The following is a 12,195-nucleotide window of genomic DNA, read 5'->3' as shown; positions in this document are numbered from 1 at the left end:
GCCATCAAATAGATTTTCTAATCCTTTTTGTAGAGCATCACCCCATAATGGTGAAGTTGTTACTATCAATCATAGTCTTTTTAAACTAGCTGAAAGAACTTCTAGCGTTCCTATTGATTATTTCTGGCCTAAACAATTCCAATCTCTTCCACCGTGAAGTGATCATCTTTTCAAATCTTATCAAAAGTGGAAAAAAGATATGATCTTATCTCTAAGTGAACCTAGAACACCCAAACTTGATATTCCTATCATTCTTGAGAAGGAAGTTCTTCCTTTGAAAGATAAAACTAATGTCTTTCCTCAAGAAGATTCCCAACCCATCCCCATGGATGTGACTATGTCTATGTCTAATAAACTTCCTAAAAGTAGACCTATACCTCCTCGTCATGATGGACTTGGTCTCCTTCCTAAACCAAATATTCTTCCTTTATATGGAGCAGTTCCTCCTCCTTTTTATAGAGAGAAGAGACCTTCTTCTTCTCCTATTATCCAACCTAAGAGACCACAACCCAAACACCCAAGTGATAAGGATGAGAACATTCCTCCTCCTCAATCTTCTCAACTTCCTACTAAGACTAGACGAAATCGTTCTGCACGTGAACGCCGACGGAAGCGTCGTCTTAGAGCTCAGGCAACTGCTTCTCAAACTTTGCAATCCCCAAAAACACCTTCAGCTAGCATTATTCCATTTTCTCCTCAGCCAGAAAATGAGCCAAAATCTCCTAAACATAAGATGCATGATGGTCTTGATCCTGTGCGAGTTAAAGATCCTATTTTTATAAATCTTGATGATGATATAGATGAAAATGTTATTCATGATGAAAATGTTACTTCTTTTCATTCTAATAGTGAATATGAATTTGTTGATGTTGATAACCATTTATCTAACGAATTTTCTAAAGCACTTATCCTAGCTCCTAGACAAGAACAACGTGGCTTGGAACATGAACATAGCCCTTGTTTGGATCTTGTGATAGCTCCATCTGCTATGTTGGATGTTCCTCCTCTAGCGTGTTCCCTACCTTCCTGAAACATTGATCAACAAGATCGGGGGGTAGATGACGTGCTAGACTAGTTTCATTAGCATAGCAGACTCTTTCCTCCTCTCTTTTGTTACTTCTTCTATGTGTTATTCTCATTCTTCTATTTGTTGTCCTTAGTGTTGTCTACTTGAGGACGATGCAAAGCATTGAGATCTCTTTTGGTCTCTCTCATGTTGACTCAAAAGACACATGTGTTCCCTTCTTCTAGGTGACCTTCCTTGATTGGGGAATGAAGAACAATTATGCATACATACATATGATATACATGAATAATCATACAGCATACTGACCCCAAGGAAAGCGAAGTCACCTTGTGCTTTGTGTTTTGTGTCTATTATCCTTGGGCTTATCTCACACATGGGGGCTAAATCCTTGTGATAACGTGCTCCTTTTTCTTTCTCATTTCCTATATGTATCACTACCTTAAATCAATCACCCCCGATGAGGCGTGTGCAATCGCTTTAATGTAGGGGGGCATACACCCTGTTCATATCTCTTTAAGATACTTGAAAATTTCTTGACAAATTTAGCTTTGCCTTGAAAATTTTTGATATCTTTCTTGCATGACTCATAGTGAGGGAACTTTACTACTGACAGTCATGGTTCTCCCTCATGACCTTCCCTTTTACTTTGTCAATTGATGTCGTAAGATCCTTAGTCCACTGGGGGCTTGGTATATCTTGCCTTCTTGATGTGGTGAAAGTTTTTCAATGTTGTTTCCTTGTACTTTACCGGAAGTATGGGCGTACGCTTATACTCCCGCTAAAGTGTGGGCTAAATGTAGCTTCCTAAAATTGCGACACTTGCAATTTCGACTGCATTTGGGTCTTCACGATGGCGACACAACACTGAACCTGAATGGAGACCCTGAAACTTGTTTATGACACCAAAAACTGCATTTTTCAGCACCCTGGCCTGATCCTCCTTGCACCCTGCTATCCCTGGAGGTGGGACCATGGTGCCCAGCGCCTTGGTCCTTCAAGAATGGGGCACCCAGTGCCCTGGTCCCCCAGGACCATGGTGCCCAGCGCCCTGGTCCCTGGCCCTATTTTGGGCCCGGTCTCTTATGGGGCTTCGGGTCTTTAAGTTTGCAAATTGGAAAATAAGGTTCCTATGTCGGCCCAAGGTCAGAAAAATCAGTCTTTCAACCCTAATTGGCAAGTATATAAACTACATTTCCTCTCCCATTTTGGTAGATGGAGAAAATGCGGAAGCAATATTCAAACATTCAAACATTCAAGCATTCAAGCATTCCTTCAAGCAATTGAGCATTCTAAGTCTCCATTCAAGGCTAAGTGTTGCATTCAAGACAAGGATTCAACCATTGAAGAGGAGATCACATACAACATACAACATACAACAACATTTACACCTTCGCATGTAAGAATACAAACATTCTTACAACAAGGTTGCAGGTACGCGGCTGCAATTGAAGATCTGGAATCCTTGTGCAGAGACGAATAGATCCCCCTTCATTTCGCGGATTTTTCGGAGGACCGTGTGCACGCTGGGCGCCATCGTCTCGTCAACTTTTGCCCGAATTTGCAGAACAGCATCATCTCAACATTTTACTGCTAATTCCAGGTCCGCAGCTTCATCCCATATCCCTATCTCTGTTTACAAGTGAATCTTTCTTACTTTACATGCATTCCTAGTTCAATCTTCTATCTACAATCTTTACAAAAGAGGGTATCCTTGATGTCTCAACCCTTGAAACTCATTTAGAATCTAATCCTGCATTGTGTGGGATTGGATCTTGTGGGCTTCAACCCCTCTTTTGAATGTAAAGTCCCTCCTAAGTGAAAACCGTCAATCCTAGTGACCCCCTTTCTCCTTGGAGTGGGGGAGAACATCTAGGGTTCGATTTTCCGCTTTACAATTATCTTAGTAGCGAATTTTTCAAGTCAATGACCTGGGAAATGGTGAATATTTTGTATTGACTGGGGGTGGCCATGTCACCAGAACATTATCAATATACATCAAATTCATGGCCCGATCGCCATATGTTTTATGTAAATAAATATTTCTATGTGAGGATTTTGCCAATAAAATATATGGTGGACACAGGGTAAATTTAATTTTTTTTGCCTACACTCTCTGAGGTTGCCTTAATAGACAACCATAATTCACCTATAGGCATATGAAGATTTTTTAGCCAAGAGGACCCAATTCACCTAACATTTTGCCAACACGTGTCTCCATTCACCCCAATTTTTGCCAACTATATTGTATTTGCTAATTATTTGGATGACCCATAAATGCCTTGAAAATTACATAAGTCTTATTATAATTAAGCGGAATTCGCCAAATATTTGCATACCATATAAAATTCCTGCGTAATGCACCATATAAGGATTGGTATAAATACATTCAAAGAAAAGATCTATCTCTACACAATCGGGTGGGTTCTAGGCTCTGAATTCGGATCATTAGAAAAGTTTCAAACCAATGAAAGTCATTATTGTTCACTGCATTGGCGACTGCTGGTGACCTAAAGGTGAGAAATCATATTTGAAGTGTTATAATATTATTTTGAATTTAGATATATCTATTTGCACTATTGAGTTCATTCTTATTCAGTGTGGACTTGTTAGTTCCAAGTGGTTAGCCAAGGGATTCAGACCTCAGACATCTAGATTGTAGGTTGTAGGGCTAGTGAAACATATATTATACGTTATAGTCTATTATTGCTTCTTCAATAAATTGATTTTTTTTTTGCAACCTTTATTTCATTGGAGATGTCGAATAGGAAGGAATGTAGGAAACATGAATGTGGGGAAGGCCATGAGAGGCCAAGAAAATACAAAACATCATCTTCGTACTTTTTCTTTGGAAAATATTATGGTGAAAATTAGGAAGGTACATCATCACAAGTACAAGTACAAAATTCACAACCTACATCGCATGTTGAAGAAGGTGGTAAACTTGATATCTTAGATCAAGATGATCTTGAAGAAGATTATATGGTAGATACCAAAGTTATCTGGAATGATATAATCAACTTGGGTGATAATTCCATAGATGATAATGTATGGAAGGGGAAAAGAAAAGCTAGATCAAAAAAGGATCAACCATAATAAAAAAGGATCAAGAGTGGGATATGTTAGTGTGGAATTTTCAAATTAATTGGGCATCAAAGTATCCATTCATTGAACCAGTGGAGAATCCAATTGATGGTGAGCCTCCAATAGAATGCAGGTGTAAGATTTGCACTTGGAAACATAACAAGGAAATTAGGTTGCAACTAAAATTTGACACCATAGAAAATCATATGGGTAAAGTTTATGAAAAACAAATGATAGACGGAGTTGAAAAATCGGTGATAAGATGGAAAACAAAGGAGGAATGTAAGCATATGAGGAATACTGAAGAGTATTATTTTCATGAGAAAAAATAGACGAAGCTTGCTGAAGTTAGAGGTTCTATTGAAGCTAGTTTTGGAAAAACAATGCAAAATAGAACAAATGGGAAAAGTTGTTTAGTTAAGTGTTATTTTTTATATTTTGAGCAGAGGGCGTGCTATGATAGATTTCACATCCATTGGTGGTTTATTACACTTTTTGAAAGTTGCTAACTATCCTAATAGTCACTGGTCAATAAATAGTGGATGGGAATGGGCAAGCTATCTTGATGAGGTTGAAAAAGAAGACGCAAAGGAAAAAATAAGAGAGTCAAACTTTATTGCATTTTCTTTAGACGACGTTATGATAGTAGACAATACTTCATGGGTATGCATGCATGTTTATATTGTACAGAGTCATGCCCACCAACCTCATCTACTATTTGTTACTAAAATGAAGGATAGGGCAACAATAAAAATTTTATTTCAACTAGTACAAAGATATTTAATTGAATATGGAGGCATGGATGACATGATGGTTGCCAAAACATTGGTGTGTGTTGGAGCAGATAGAGCTTCAGTAATGCAAGGTCATAGGAATGGTCTTTGTACAAAGATTAAAACTTATTTTGCATCGTACATTACTGCAATTCACTACATGGCTCATAGAATGAATCTAGCTTTTAGAATTGTGAGCAAGTATGCTTTGTTGGCATATGTACAAAACTTGGTGACATGATGATATTGTATGTTGTCATTGATGTCAATATGCTGAAGTATGAACAGGTATGTTGTAGTAAGTAAATTGGCAACAGATTTCGTATGATATTGTGAACCAGTATATGTGAGAACCAGTATGATGATGTAAACTGGTATATGTGAAAAAGTGAAGCAGTATGTTTGTTCAAGGTGAACCAGTATATGGAATTTTTGTATTGGGGTTTCATTTGACATGACTACCAGTTGGTAGTCTCAGCTTCAGGGTTTCCGGTTGATGCATTCCAAGCTTTTGTGATTCAACCGATGACATCTTGTGATGAGTCAACATTGTAATGAAGACCAGATAGTGTTGCCATGTCAACCTTGTGTGCATCAAGGATTTTCTTGAGGATCTTGCATGGAGGTTGATCCTATCTACCTTAGGAATGTGCAAAATTTTTGTAAATGGTGGGGAGCACATGATGGGTTATCAACTTCCTGAGGTGACAAAGAATGAACATTGGAGAACATCTTGAGATATGTTCAAGACTATTGTATTCAATGGAGGATGATTAACAGTTAGGATTGAACCGACTGAATTGTTAAACCTTAATATTCAGGGTTTAGGGTTTATGCTACCGACCTATTTGTTTCCTATAAGGTCCTTGATGTTTTTCATTTTGAAGTTGTTAGCAAATGTTATGTGTGTATCTGAGTGAAGAGATACTTGATTCTTGCCAAACTAGAGAAGTGTGTTGATACCTGCAGAGTGTGATTGCAGAAGAAAAGGAGCTAAAGTGGATCTTCCTTGGCATTGTGTGCTATTATCAAATCAGTGTATTACTTATTGACTTCTAACCATTTCAGCAGTTGGAAAATCCCTTAACTAGGTAGCTTTAATAGGCTTTTGTGTAAATCCTTTAACAGGGTGACTCAATTCAATGAGTTCTTCAAATCCTCTTGCAAGGTAACCTTTAACTGAGTATTTAGCAATCGCTTAACTAGGTGATCCCTAGCTGGATCGGTTCCTAGCAGAGCGGACTTCAAAAGAGTTCAACGAATAGCTTGTGGGTATTCATCCCCACCGTGTTTTTTCCCAGTTGGGTTTCCACGTGAAAAATTTGTGTGTCATGTGTGATTTTTTCATGTGATGCTTTAATATTTTATGTTAAGTGGTAAAGCATGTTGAACCAACAATCATTATATTTCTGATGATATATTACCTATTTATGCATAAGGGTGAAGTGGAAATGAGAGACTAGATTGTGTAGAGATCTAAGTTTTTATCGGTTTATGCTATTCATACTCTCACTATGTGTAACTGGTAGTGCCCTGATTTAGACCGGTGTTAAGATTTACTAGTTAGGTGTAGTCTTTGCAGTCAATCTGGTTGAGGGAAATTTTTTGCCTATATTGATTCACCCCCCCTCTCAGTACCGATTTGGTAATTACTGTTCATCATTATTCATCAATTGGTATCAGAGCATCTTGCAGATCCTCTGTGTTGTAAGCTTAACCGCTTGAGGAAAAGATCCTACTCTAATGATGAAGAGGGAAGGTCAAAAGTTCAATAGAGATAACTTTAATATATGGAAGGACATAATAAAGATCTACATCAGAAGCATGGGTGCTCAACACTAGAGTTATGTTGGGAATTCTTATGTTATTCCTACCGATACTCTTACCGATGACCAAAAAAGAGAGATTCAGGAGAATGGGCAAGTCATGGAAGCCCTAATTAGTAGTCTATCTAACATTGAGTTTATTGATGTTCAAGATAAAGATAATCCCAAAGAAGTATGGGATGATCTGGAGAATATCTATGGTGGTGATGAGCATGTGAAACAAGCTAAGGAAGAGAGCCTTAGGGGAAAGTTTGAAGACATGCGGATGGTTGAAGGAGAGACTATTCAACAATATGGAATAAGAATCAAAACTATCATTGGAGACACCAAGAGTGCAGGTGGTAAAATAAATGATTCCATTGTTGTTAGCAAAGTCTTGAGATCCCTATTACTGCTCTATGCAATAAGGGTTGTTGCTATTTAGGAGTTGAGGTCTATAGACAAGACAAAGGTATCCTTAGACTCGATCATTACTAAGTTGACAACTTATGAGCTAAATAATTATGATGGCAGTATTTAGAAGACTGAATCGGCCTTTAGAGCATCTGCTACACCATCTAGAAAGGGTAAAGAAGTTAGTACTAGTTATGAACCAAGACAAAGCAGAGAAATGGATGATGAGGAGATCTTGATGTAATTTGAAGTTCTTCTTGCCAAGAGACTTCCATTAGGAACTAGTAAATATAGAGGTAAGATCCCTTTGAAATACTTTTCTTGCAATAGGATAGGACACATTGTTGTAAACTGTCCTAATGGTGATAATAAGGACAAACCGGAGAAGTTTGAGAAGTTCAAAGGATGAAATAGGAGAAATTGTTTTATAGTAGTTGATGAAGGTGTCACTGATGAGGAATCAAAAGATGAAGAAAGTGAAGACATTGTGTTTGTAGCAGTTAAGGAAGATGTGTTAGACAAGAAGGCTCTTGTCTCCCACTTTGATAATTCCAATGAGTGGATTATTGAATGTGGTTGTTCTCACCACATGAATGGTGACCAGAGTAAGTTTCTATCTCTGGAAGAGTATGATGGTGATGTGGTCTGATTTGGTTATGATGCACCATGTATGGTAAAAGGCAGAGGGTATATCTCTTTGAATGCAAAAAGTAGTGCTGATAATGCGTATTGGGTAGAAGGTCTCAAACACAACCTTTTGAGTGTTGCCTAGCTGAATGGTAATGGACTCACTTTGGAATTCAGAGATGGAGTGTGCAAAATAAAAGGAAAGAGTGGTGAACTGATGGCCACCGGTATGCAGACCAGAGGTAACTTATTTCAGTTGAATGCAAATATCAGTACATGTCTAATGGCTAAGTTTGATGATAGCTGGATATGGCATAGGAGACTCTGCCATGTAAAATTTGATAATACTGTGAAGGCTAGTAAGATCAAGGAAATTAGAGGATTGCCTATGCTTAACAAACCAGAGAATCCTTTATGCAGAGAGTGTCAACTGGGGAAAATGTCTTCCTCAACCTTCAAAGGTAAATCTTTCACTATAGACAATTTACTTGATCTTGTGCATACTGATTTGTGTGGTCCTATGAAAACTAGGAGTGTGTAGGGAGATAGGTATTTTATGATTCTTACTGATGATTGCTCAAGAATGATATGGGTCACATTCTTGAAAGACAAGTTTAAAGCTTTTGGAAAATTCAAAGCCTTTAGAGCACTGGTTATAAAAGAAAGTGGTAAGAGGATTAAGTGCCTAAGAACTGATCAAGGAGGAGAATTCACTTCTAGTGAATTCAACAAGTACTGTGAAGAGAATGGCATCAAGAGACAATTATCTGCCCCCTGGACTCCACAACAGAATGGCCTAGCAGAGAGGAACAATCGGACTATAGTTGAATCAACTAGAACTATGTTGATCCAAGGAAATGTTGCTCACACCTTCTAGAGAGAAGCAGTGAGCACTGCAGTCTACTCTATGAACCGGGTGCTCATCAAGAAAGGTAAGGATAAAACACCTTATGAGTATTGGACCGGTAAGACTACTGTAGTAAGCTACTTTATAGTGTTTGGTAGTAAATTTTATATCAAGAGGAGTAAACATTAGAGCAAGCTTGATGTAAAATGTGATGAAGGAATATTCCTAGGATATTCCACCAAGAGTAAAGCTCTTAAATATTTCAACAATAGGACTCAGAAAATTGTTGAAAGTATTAATGTCAAAGTTGATGAAACCTCTAAGGAATCTGAGGAAATTGGTAGTGAGTGAGTGGTAGATGAACTAGTTGTAACCTTCTAGGAACTGGTTGCAAAACATCCTAGTACCAGTAATAGTGCTCCTACACCAGTAGATGTTGATGCTGATGAAGATGAGGATGAAGAAGAAAAAGAAGAGGAAACAACTAAGATAATTCCTAGGTATGTAAAAATGAATCATGATCCAAAGCAGATCATAAGAGACAAGGATGTAGGAATTCTTACAAGAAGAAAGGTTAGAGAAAATTCTTGCATGATCTTTGAATTTGAGCCTAAAACATTTAAAGAGGCACATAACAATGAAGACTGGATCAAGGCAATGGAAGAGGAACTTGACGAGATAGAAAAGAATGGTACATGGTCTTTGGTACCCAGACCTGAGCATAAAAATGTCACAGGCACCAAATGGGTTTTCAGAAATAAGCTAAATGAAGATGGCACAGTGGTAGGAAAGAAAGCCATACTTGTGTGTAAAGGATATGCTCAAGAAGAAGGAGAATACTATGGAGAGACCTTTGCTCCAATAGCTAGATTGGAAGGAGTTCATATGCTTCTTGCATATACAACCTTCAAGGGATTCAAAGTATATCAAATGGATGTAAATTCTACATTTCTGAATGGAATACTTGAAGAGGAGGTGTTTATAGAGCAACTAGATGGGTTTGCCCTATCAGAAGATAGTGACATGGTGTGCAGGCTACATAAATCTTTGTATGGATTGAAGTAGGCACCTAGAGCAAGGTATGAACACTTACACTCCCATCTTGTGAAGATTGGATTTGAGAGAACAAGTGAAGATAGCTATATCTATCTGAAGTCAGAAGGAGATCAGATTCTAATCTATGAGGTATTTTTTGATGACATAATTTTTGGTGGAGATGACAAGATGAGTCATGATTTTGCAGATGAGATGAAGAAGGAATTTGAGATGTCACTTATAGGGGAGATTAAGTTCTTCATTCAACTACAAATTCAACAAATAAAAGATGGAATCTTTATCACTTAGTCCAAGTATGTCAAAGAGGTATTGAAGACCTTTGGCATGGAAGACAGCAAACTGGTTGGCACACCGATGGTGACTGGTTGTAAATTATCAAAAGAGGATGACTCATCGTTGGTGAATGAGAAGGAATACCGATCAATGATTGGTAAGTTGCACTATGTAGTACATAGCAGACTAGAAATTGCACATGTAGTAGGCATTAATGCACGGTTCCAAAAAAGTCCAAGAGAATCCCACTTGGTAGCAGTCCAGCAGATTATTAGATATCTAAAGGGAACTATTGACTATGGATTATGGTATCCATATAGTAATGATTTCAACATGAAAGTATTTATAGATGCTGATTGGGTTGGTAATGTGGATGACCAGAAAAGCACAACCGGTGGTGCATTCTTTCTTGGTGGTAGACTGGTCTCATGGATGAGTAAGAAGCAGAGTTGTATCTCTCAGTCTACTGCAGAAGCAGAATATGTTGCAGCATTTATGAACTACACCCAAACAATTTGGATGAACCATGTATTAAGTGGCTTCAAAGTTCCTGTATCTGAACCGGTAAGTATATTTTGTGACAACAAAAGTGCAATTAACATTTCCAAGAATTTGGTTTTACATGCTACAACCAAGCACTTCGAGCTCAAGTATCATTTCTTGAGGGAGAAGGTTCAGAACAAAGAGGTTGTACTAGAACATGTTTCTAGTAAGGAGCAGTTAGCAGACATATTCACCAAGCCTCTACCGAAGGCTACCTTTACCTATTTGAGAGGTGAATTAGGGGTGCTGCCCCTTCAAGAGGTGAACTAAAGGTATGTGCTCCACATCAGTTAGGTATTGCAATTGATAAATCTTTTTCAGGATTGGTGTGTTGAAGGATGCTACTCCTTAGGGGGAGCAACATAGTGGAACATAGCTATTTGTGCCTCCACTTTGGCATTGTTGTCAAAGGGGGAGAAGATGTGAAGCAGAGAAGATATCTACAATATTAGGGAAAAGATGTGAAGCAGAAAGATATCTTTATATATTGCCATCAACACCAAAGGGGGAGATTGTTGCCATATGTGCAGAAATTGGTGACATGATGATATTGTATGTTATCATTGATGTCAATATGCTAAAGTATGAACCGGTATATGTGAGAACCAATATGATGATGTAAACCGGTATATGTGAAAAAGTGAAGCGGTATGTTTGTTCAAGGTGAACCGGTATGTTGGAATGAGAACTAGTATATGGAAGTTTTATATTGGGGTTTCATTTGGCATGACTATCGGTTGGTAGTCTCAGCTTCAGGATTTTCGGTTGATACATTCCAAGCTTGTGTGATTCAACCAATGACATCTTGTGATGAGTCAACATTGTAATGAAGACTAGATAGTGTTGCCATGTCAGCCTTGTGCACATGCAGGATTTCATTGAGGATCTTGCATGGAGGTTGATCCTATCTACCTCAAGAATGTGAAAAGTCTCTGTAAATGGTAGAGAGCGCGTGATGGGTTATCAACTTCCTGAAGCAGCAAAGAATGAGCATGGAGAACATCTTGAAATATGTTCAAGACTATTGTATTCAATGCAGTATGATTAACGGTCAGGATTGAACCAACTAAATTGTTAAACCTAAATGTTTAGGGTTTAGGGTTTATGCTACCGACTTATCTGTTTCCTATAAGGTCATTGATGTTTTTGATTTTGAATTTTTTGGCAAATGTTATGTGTGTATCCAAGTGAAGAGATACTTGATTCTTGCCAGACCGGAGAAGTGGGTTGATACCTGCAGAGTGTGTTTGCAGAAGAAAAGGAGCTAAAGTAGATTTGCCTTGGCATTGTGTGCTATTATTAGATCAATGTATTACCTATTGACTTCTAACCATTTCACCAGTTGGAAAATCCCTTAACTAGGTAGCTTTAACAAGCTTTTGTGTAAATCCTTTAACATGGTGACACAGTTCAATGAGTTCTTCAAATCCTCTTGCGAGGTAACCTTTAACAAGGTTCTAACCTTTAACTGGGTATTTAGCCATCCCTTAACTGGGTGATCCCTAACAAGATCAGTTCCTAGCAGAACCTATTGTAAAAGTCTTTAACTTGACTAGGCTCCTAAAAGAGTGGACTTCAAAAGAGTTGAACGAATAGCTTGTGGGTACTCATCCCCACCGTGGTTTTTCCCTGTTGGGTTTCTATGTGAAAAATCTTTGTGTCATGTGTGATGCTTTTCATGTGATGCTTTAATATTTTCTCTTAAGTGGTAAAGCATGTTGAACTGGCAGTAATTATATTTTTGATGAT

This window comes from Cryptomeria japonica, chromosome 9, assembly GCF_030272615.1.
Source record: "Cryptomeria japonica chromosome 9, Sugi_1.0, whole genome shotgun sequence".
Classification (NCBI taxonomy): Eukaryota; Viridiplantae; Streptophyta; class Pinopsida; order Cupressales; family Cupressaceae; genus Cryptomeria; species Cryptomeria japonica.
The sequence above is the reverse complement of the archived record's forward strand: the minus strand, read 5'-3'. Positions refer to the sequence as shown.